This window comes from Amblyomma americanum, chromosome 6, assembly GCF_052857255.1.
Source record: "Amblyomma americanum isolate KBUSLIRL-KWMA chromosome 6, ASM5285725v1, whole genome shotgun sequence".
NCBI lineage: Eukaryota > Metazoa > Arthropoda > Arachnida > Ixodida > Ixodidae > Amblyomma > Amblyomma americanum.
In genome coordinates this window covers 38512180-38522039 of record NC_135502.1, presented here as the reverse complement: position 1 = coordinate 38522039, position 9860 = coordinate 38512180, and positions in this window count along the sequence as shown.

Sequence of the window (9860 nt, the reverse complement as noted above, 5' to 3'; positions counted from 1 at the left end):
ATCACGATTGTTGACAGCTGCCCTTTATACTTCACAGTATTTTTGCTCTCTAATTAACTAGGAAAATATTAAGGATTTGTACTTTTGCCTTTTAACCTTTCAAAATACGTTAAATGCTTAAGTCAGAAATACCTAAGCAGCCGTGAGCAAATCCCAGTGGCGTCATTTTTTTAACAGCAGTGTTCCTTAACACTTTCCTGCCCGCGGGAAAAGTGGTGCTGTTTGGGTGGTGTCATTAATATATTTTTCTATTTAACAAAACTTGCTTCATACAGGAGTGCATAGTATCAAATTATAGAGGATGAAATTGTCTTCGCAATGGTATAAGTTTCAATCAACCGGCTTATTAAGTATGTGATCAAAAAAAAATTATTATGAAAAAAATTTGCATTCACAAAGAGAAAACGCACAAAAACATCAAAGTTTCTTCACGCAAACAAAACATAAAAAAATTTCAGGATATAAGTTTTTTACAACAGGGACTGATGTAACACTGCAGCAAATTTCAGCTTTCCATGTACAGTATTCGCTGAGGTAGGCAAGGACACAGTAGCCCACCGACTATCGTGCCACCGCGCGATACAGTTCCTCGTTGCCGTGAAAGAGAGGTTTGCCACGCATGTCTCGCAAAGAACATTTTTCTTTTGTTCGACCTTTATTTCTTTGTAGCACAATTTGCAGTTTCGGTATTTTTCCATTTTTGGGGCTTGTGCTGCAGCACTTGAGGTTTGTCATCTCTTCTGGAGTGACCTCTCGCCAAGATCCATCTTCTTCGCTGTAGGACGATTTCTACAAGATATGCATCCACGCATACTTGTTCGTGTTCCTGCATATCTCACTGATGATTTTGTGGGGAAAAATAGGAGGAAGAAATCGACGGCTCTGAAGAAGCGCTGTGCAGCACTCCGGCGCGCAACGCCGAGGTCGACGCCTGGCTGTCTTCTAGCCGAAAACACGACTCTCTGCGCTGCCGGCGAAGAGCAATCCCGCCTGAAACACGGTGACACCCTGCAGATAAGAGTTGTGACCTTCAAAACAACCTGATCTCTTCCGACCAGCGCGCAGCAAAAGCGGAACTTACCAGGCATGGCTGTTGACGTTCCGGGTCGGTTTGACGGAATTTCACTGTCCGTGCTAAAGTCTTATGAACCAAAGTCGCCTTCTTAGTCATCACTGCTGCTGTTCCCGTGGCAAAAACGAGCTCACAGATGTATCACTTCCCGTGGAAACGCGCAGTTTCCGTGCAGCTGCGGCGCACGGCGTCGCCGCCATGATGTAAACAAGGAGCGCCAGTCACGTGACTCCGAAGGGGCTTTAAAAATAGTCGCGTGACGGAAAAAACAAAATGCAAAGCAAAACTGAACGGAAGGTTCTCTTTTTACCCACTGGATGGCGCTAGCTGTCCAAGAACACTTCCAAAGCGGGAAAATACGAATTTGAAACCATCGATAGCGGGCTGTCGATGGGAATAGGCGCGGGCAGGAAAGTGTTAAAGCACCGAAACACCCTAGTAGGCGTCGCATTCGACGATATCAGTGCTAGCGTGTGATCGAGATATCGGGTAATTCTCTGTCTACAGCACTTGGCTTGTGGCATGAAAACATAATTTAGTGTAGAACTGCAATCTTTTGTTTTGAAAATAGAACTAATTGATAATATTTTCCTTGACTCTCTACGAGTTTCTACTCCGTGGCACTGACGTCAGTCACTTTTAAAAGTCTATCTCTTTTCCTGCAATTTACGTCATTAATCGCTCCACGTATCTTAAGCGGCTTAAATTTAGTCAACCAGTGCTAAACTCGTGTACAACTTTTGGTAGCTATGCAGCAGCAGGAGCTGGAATAGCGAGGGGGCGCTCTCACAACCTTGTGGTTGGCTGGTAAGCGATTTAGTGAAAACCATAGCCTTGCGCTCGTTGCATCTATTGCACAGTCAAAGAAACTTACCTCCGAGGTTATTACTATAGAAGAATACGTTTCAATGAAGAATACGTGAGGGATATCATTCTCAAGAGTGGACAAGCCTTTGCTTAAACTGATTCGTGTTAGATGAAACACATTTTCAGAAACGCCATGGCCTTCACGGCTGGAAAATTTGGTGGCAATACTGACTCAGAGTCTTTTCGACCTTTAAAGCTCTTCACGTGTGTCAACTTTCTTAGTGTGCCCGTGTGTCAACTTTCTTAGTGTGCCCGTGTGTCAACTTTCACCGCATGCACGATAGCTTTACTGCACAGCTGTAAAGCGTGCGGTGAAGCGCTAAGTCAGTAGTCTTCGGGACACCATAGTCTACCGGGTGACTCTTTTTAACTTTACAGATTTTTATTTTAAAAGCCGCGAGACATACGTCGGTTTGTTTTGTGCAGAGGATTTCACAGCAATTCGGACATTATGCACGCGATAGAGTTAATTTGATAGACAAATAATTAACTAAAATAAAGTAATCAATGTTTTACTTTTGGTTTTGGAATGAAAACTTGTATTGTGAAGTTGATGGCTGTCAACATTGAAGGTGAGCCAAGTTTAAAATGTTTTTAATCTGCATTGTGGCTTGAAATTTCGTGCGCCAAAAATTGACTTGAGTTGGCTTTCTTGCGTAGCACGTCTTTATAGTGGTCTCGCTGAACATATTCTCGTCATCGAAACGACGTCATCTTCTACTACATCACAAAAGGTACAAACTGCGTCTGTACACGCTTAATAAGAAATGATAGCGACGACTTTTTGAGACATGCAAGGCGAGAAAGCCAACTCAACGAGCTTTCATAGGCGTACTTTTGACACTCGATATTTGGTACCACAATGCCGATTCAGAAAATTTAGAAACAGTGCTCGCCTTAATTTTTTACCGTCTTCAATTTCACAAATATAACCTTATTCCCTAAAGCTAAAAATCATAATCTCGATTCGTCAGTTTCGCAGTCATCTGTTAATTGATCTCATCACATATATTATGGCTGACTTGCTGTGCAATCCACCGCAAAGACTGCACCGACTTATCTCTCAGCATTTTAGAATAAAAATTTATATAGATTAAAAATTATCACCAGGTGTATGTACTATCGCTATCAAAAGTTGGCTTTTCAAAGCTCGTTGAGTTGGCTTTCTCGAGTGGGTAATGCTCGAATCCTTGATTTCAGGCTGTTTTTTTATGTAACACTACAGTCGTTAACATGCTAATAAATTAAGCAGAAACGTATGTTAGTGTAATACTGACCAAAATTACCTATTGATGTAAGTAAAAAGAAAATAGGTGAAAATTTACATTATATTCGCAGGCTGCACACTATACGTAAAGCGTGAATGTTGCACAGGAACGAATAAACGTAAAAGAAAAATGCGGTTTGGGAATAATCCGAACACCTTCACCACAACGTTCCTGAAACATCTTGTCCATGACTGATTTCTTTTAGTTCTACCATGTCTGAATACCCCCCCATTTCGAGGTGATTTTGCCCGTCCATTGCTATGGAAAAGAAAATGATAGGTGTGACGTTAAGAGACCGGAAGCGGTCAGAGTGGGTCTGGGAACAAACACGGGTTGATGACGTCCTAGTCGAAATAAAGAGGAAGAAATAGGCAAGCATAACAGGGCGCGATAGGAAGTCATGGGGGAGGACGATATTTGTAAGTTTGCAGGGATAAGGTGCCGCAGCTGGAACAGGTCAGAAATAATTAGAAGGATATGAGACAGGCCTTTTTCCTGCTGTGGACGTAGTTAGGCTGCTGATGATGCTCATGATTCAGCACGAGGTTCAGAAACATGCTGTTCATAACTGGTATCGTTAAGTACTTCCATATGTGAATACACACCATTTCGTGGCGATCTCGGACGACGTCCTGGTCGTCCAGTGCTAGCACGTTGCATCGGCTGAATTCCACCGGAGAATTAACTGGAACGTCGGTGAACTTCGTTGTTTTGAAACTCAGCTGGCAGACCATACTGATCTGCGAACTCAGCAGGCTCTGTGTTTGAACAAAACGAATCAAACAAATGCATAGTCAATATTTGTGTCTGGGGAGAGAAAAATATAAAAAGGAAAAGCTAAAGGTTGTTTACGTAATGTGGAATGGCTTTCAGCGTCAGCTGTCATGGGAATCGTGTTCCTTAAGCGGGTCATCATAATATATAAGGAGTGTAATGAGTTAATGGCCCATTATGTGACCAATGGGTCTCCCCACGATGGTTATGTAATCGATGACAATGGCTCATGTGAGGCTGCTATTTGATGACATCATTTCTTAAGGACGATGATCTTGAGATGTCAGTGGATTGTGGCTGTAGTACAGCTGATGATGTAAGAATGAATATTTTTTTAATGAACAAAAGAGAGTCTGTTGATTGGTAGCAGCGCCAGCGACTCTTTTTCACGTATTGGAAAAAACTTATAGTCCTGATGGCAGGCAACGTACAATACACACAACATAAGAAACTCAACGCATACGTAAAAAAAAGATATTAATTAAATGCCAAATAATCAATAAACACTATAAAAGAGCAATACGTAATAGGCAAGGACGTAGGAGCGAAAAAATAAGCAGGCATTGCAGTAAGCAAGGACTTAAGAACATAAAAATATGTAAGCACGTGCAGATGTAACAATAATGTCGTTATTTTGAAGAACGCGTCGTTCATCAAACCAAAGGAAGAAATATAAAATAAACTATATTAAGAAGAGCATGGATACTATATAGTTGAAAGCTTAAACTTAGGCTTATATTTACGCAAGATTTGAGGGGAGAAGTAGGTAAAGAACTTCTGGAGGATCCTTCATGGACGTTCTTGTCAAAACGGGCGAGCTGACACGACGAGGAACCGTGCCGCGGTACTTACGCTGATACAAAGTGATCGCTTTGAGGCTCAATAAGGAGTTGCGTGTTTGTCGTAGTTGCCATTATGCTATCTGTACGCAGTTCGTTGACATCGTCGATGCGTTTTAATGCGAAAGCATTATATGGCTAATCGGTAACGAAAACCGATGATGTGGTCGTTGGCCGCAAAAGTGGTTACCAAAAATCCCAGATGAAAAGTCCTGGCAAAGCACGACATTTCTCAAAAATGACAAACAGTACATAGCAACGAGGAAAAACGAAAAGAGCATGCAGAACACGATGTATTATCTTCCGCCGCGCTGGCTCAGCGGTTATGGCGCTCGGCTGCTGACCCGAAAGACGCGGGTTCGATCCCGGCCGCGGTGGTCGAATTTCGATGAAGGCGAAATTCTAGAGGCCCGCGTACTGTGCGATGTCAGTGCACGTTAAAGAACCCCAGGTGGTCGAAATTTTCGGAGCCCTCCACTACGGCGTCCCTCATAGCCCGAGTCGCTTTGGGACTCTGAATCCCCATAAACCGTAAACCGTAAGCAACGTATACGCGCTGCGGTGGCTCAGTGGTTAGGGCGCTCGACTACTGATCCGGAGTTCCAGGGTTCGAACCCGACCGCGGCGGCTGCGTTTTTATGCAGGAAAAACGCCAAGACGCCCGGGTGCTGTGCGATGTCAGTGCACGTTAAAGATCCCCAGGTGGTCGAAATTATTCCGGAGCCCTCCACTACGGCACCTCTTCTTCCTTTATACTTTCACTCCCTCCTTTATCCTTCCCCTTACGGCGCGGTTCAGGTGTCCAACGATATATGAGACAGATAATGCGCCATTTCCTTTCCCCAAAAACCAATTCTAATTCTAAGCCATGTATAATCTTTCGCCTTTCACCCATAGGTCACAGAACGGCGTTTCTTCTTGGCGAACAAAGGTATACCTAATATATGCGTTGCCTTACGACTGTGTGTTAATGAGTAGGTGCGTCATTAGAAAGGAAGAGAAAAATTTAAGATAAATAAAAATAAGAAAGAAATAAAAATAAAAAAGCAATGCTTCTGCATTCAAAGCATGCAAGTAGCCTCAAGTTCTCTTCGTAATTTCTTAATTACGACGTCACCACGCTCTGTGATTTTCTGAAAGCCGTTTCGGACGCTCAAAATGCAAATTAAAGCAATAAAAAACGCTTACCGTTTGCCCCAGCACATCCTTAAGTTTTTCAGTGCTTTCCCAGAGCAGGAGCAGTTTGTACCTCTTAACGGGATCGGGAAACAGGACCAGGTTCCAAGGCGGCCCTTCATGCCTCTCTCTCAGTTTGTCGATGCACGCGGATGCCATCAAACAGTCGGCAGATTGCAACATTTCGCCGAAGGTTGCTGAAAAAAAAATTAGACGAAGCTTACTGCAATTTAAGCGCGGGAAACACTGCGTAAAAAGATTACACGTGTCCTGCTGTTACGATACACTGGCTCACCTTGTGTTTTCGCGGCTAGCACGCTTATTAGTAAGTTACATTTAGCAGGCGATAGCTAGCTGTATTCGGTTGTCATCCGAAGCGTGGCACGGACGCAAGCGCCGAACACAGACACTGCCTGGTGCACAGAGATAATAAAAGCGCCACGTAAAATAGGCAAAAAAGCCGAACTTTTCAGTTTACTGACTCCGAACCAAGAATTACTGTGTTTATTCGTTTTTCATTACTAAGTCTGTCAGAGAAAAGCACTTATGCACTTCTGGCCTGAACAGAATATTCAGCGGGCCGCTGACCGGGACGTGCAAAATTTTAGTGCCGCCACTATTTAGGCATCTTTTTTTTTTTGTAAGCGAGATCAGTTCGGTGTCGTCTTGGCTTACCACTCGTCTCCTGCGAGGTGATAGGGCCTGGTATCACAGTTACTTCGTGATTCCGGCAAAAATCGTGTATGATTTCTCCCAGGTTCTCGTAAGTGGTTGGCTGCGTGGCCACCGGCATCTTTTGGCATGAGACAACTGCGGCAAAAATATACAAATAACCTCTCCGCTAAGCGGGACAAAACGCTGGAAAGGTATGAGAGATTGCGTTTTTGTCACAGAGACTGGAGACCTAACGAGAAGTCGACAGGTCGCGTCACTTACCGTTGTGTAGATTGCACGTGTTAAGCAATATGCGTACAAGGAGTAAGTGATGTTCACCGTACATTTAAGGAAACCTCTAGTCTCAGCTACGACGAATACAAAATAGAATACACCCGTGCGCCCTCTTTTTTATCGCTTGTTTCAATTGCGCCAACAGGCCCCGAAAGCATCATGCACCGGCCATCCCAGGGCACGCCCTCTTATGCACCGCGCATTTAAATGATGTTGAAGCAGCTGTCCACCTCCAGTGCTGTTTTAATCTGAGAAGCGATGAAATCTGGTGCAATTACCAAGCCTGTGATCGCAATAAAGTCCATCTCACATAATTTGTCGTGTACTGTGACAATTTCTTAATCTTAGCTCCTGTGTTTCGGTTTGACAGTTTCTAACGAATGGGGCTTTCGCCCATGATGGGGCATGCCGCTGTTGGTATAAACGAAATAAAACGAAGGTCACTTACAAAGCAAGGGGGCTACATTCCACATCAAAATTAGCAGCAACATGCGCTTAGAGTCTGAAAAGCAGCGCAGCGGGTGAGCGAACCGCGAGCGGTTTTCTCGTTGTCTTTGTCCTACTCGAAGGTAGAGCAACTTCTCAGGTACTCGACAGCTGGCGCAAGTACGCCAGACTGATGCTTCTAGATGAGGCAACAACAACAACGAAAAAAGAAAACAAGGGAGAGGTCAGAAAATTGCCGACCAGCTTACATCCAAGATGCGAGTTCAACTTTCGTTCCGAGCTTGAAAATAGCCGAGTCGCTCATTGGTAATCGATTGCGCCAGCATCTCCAGCACCACCAATCGGAAACGGCCGTGCTTCGGAAACGAAGCTTTCCTCGCCAGGTTCACTGAGTGATTGCACCAAATGAGCGGGTTTGCTCACGACTAGTGCCGAGTAATGGCGAAATGCACGCTCCGCAACGGAATTTTCGGGTCCTGTATGGCACCATGCAAAGAGTGCCGACCTGCTTGAAGTGCACAGAGGTGAAGCCCTATGCTTCGGGCGTACTTATCGCTCAGAGGAAACATGTTGCTATTCTGTTCGATGGTTGGCGCGGGCAACTGCTTTTAGCACGCCAGCCCGCGTGCACTGTGAGTTAGAGAAGAGGTGAAATTCTAGCGCCGCGTTGCTGATCGAAACAAAATTGCTCGTGCCTGCTTTGAAAAAGCCACTGAGAGTGCGTGAAATGGCGATGACCTTGGCTAGTAAGGAGGCGGCGACACATTGAGAACCAATTTTGGAGTGCATACAAAAGAAGAAATGATAAACTCATTCTGAACATAATCTGCCAACCCTCTGCAACGCTGCAGGTTTAAAGAACATTCTATTGTGTAGAGGTGCCTTAAATTTTAATGGCTGCCGATTTCAAGGTACAAAAGTAAAAGCGTTTCAGCAGAAAGGAGGCGATGCGTGGAGGTGCTCGTGTTTTGCGATATTACTGATTGTGGGAAGACAAAGCGATAGCACTCTGGTATTCTGACTTCCTTCCCCCAAACATTGACCCGCTTAACTGGTGTGATTTGGTTCCTTGATTTACCTCCGGGAGAGCTCTTTTGAGAGACTATTTTAATGGCCAGGCTAATAGGTGACGGCTAAAGCTTAAAAAGAAAGCACATGGCCCATAACATAGAAAAGCTGGGCCGTGCCACCACCGCTCTTTCAAGCCACATTGTGGCCATACTTGTACAAGATCACATCGAGCACAACGTCGGTTTAACACCGTAGAGTTTCTTAATTTAACTGGAAGGAAAGCTGGCGGCGAAAAAATTTCGGCAAGATGAGGCTTCTTACTTGGCTTGGATATTGTAGATAAAACGTGGATTCAGCCGTAACAACACGACTATTTGAGAGGCAAACCTCGAAGAAACGCTGTGAAAGTTTTCATAGCGGCCTAACACCAAACTTGCACTTGCGTTAAATCTATTGAGGAAGTGAAAGACACGGAATTGAGATAATTGAATCTACGCACAGAGGGGAGCCTCGCGGCGCAACTGCCAATTTCGAGGTAGAATCCACGTTTTCGGCCTAACAATAGCCAAGCCAAACACGAAACCTCCTCTCCCCGGCATTCCAGCGGCGGATGAAGCGTTCTTTAAGAAACTCGCATAGACGGTGGCGCTAGATTTTCCTCTACGTATATTAAGAAACTCAATATTCAGCGCCAACAACGCCATAAAAGATGGCCATCGGAAAGGCGCTGCAACCCCCCCCCCCCCCCCCCCCCCCCCCCCCCGAGCTGTGGCCCCGATACAACACAGCCGAGCCGTGTGATGCATAGCACTAAATCTTCCCAATTATGTCGATTTATTTCTTGCGGCATGGTCTGATACGTCATATTTGTTCTCCGGTTCCCGCAGCTCCCTTTGTCTTTTCTCTCGTCGTTGCCTCAATTAGTTTTCATTTCGTAATGGACTCCGCTTTTTTTTTTTAAATGTAATCTGAAGTGTTTTCGCTGTCAGGAAAGTTTACGCCCGATACGTATGTATACCGGTAAGATGCACAGGAACTTTGTTTCGGAGGTATATCGGCAACCTGCTGTTCTTAACTTGAGAGGGCCTGCCGCGTGCATTTTGACCAATTCTTATTCCCTATTACATGTATATTTTTAATGCCTCAGAGTTACCTCTACGCCTCGGCATAGACAGAGGCGGAATTTTATTGCTTGCAGTAGCTCCCTCCATCTTAAGATTGTTCCTAGCTTCACCATACTGCTCGAGGTAACTGGTGTTCTTCAAAAAACCTTTAAGCGCACGTTGTTTTGGTTAAGGTCGAAATCAGTGCAGAATTTTAGTACCGGTCAATATTGCTAATTGCATGTTAAGTTAAAAAAAAATTACCTTACTGTTACCTCAAGTCGCTGATCTACATAGCGCTTCATATGCAGGGTGTTTCAAATTATTCAATACAGATTTTTCTTTGAAAAGCCCG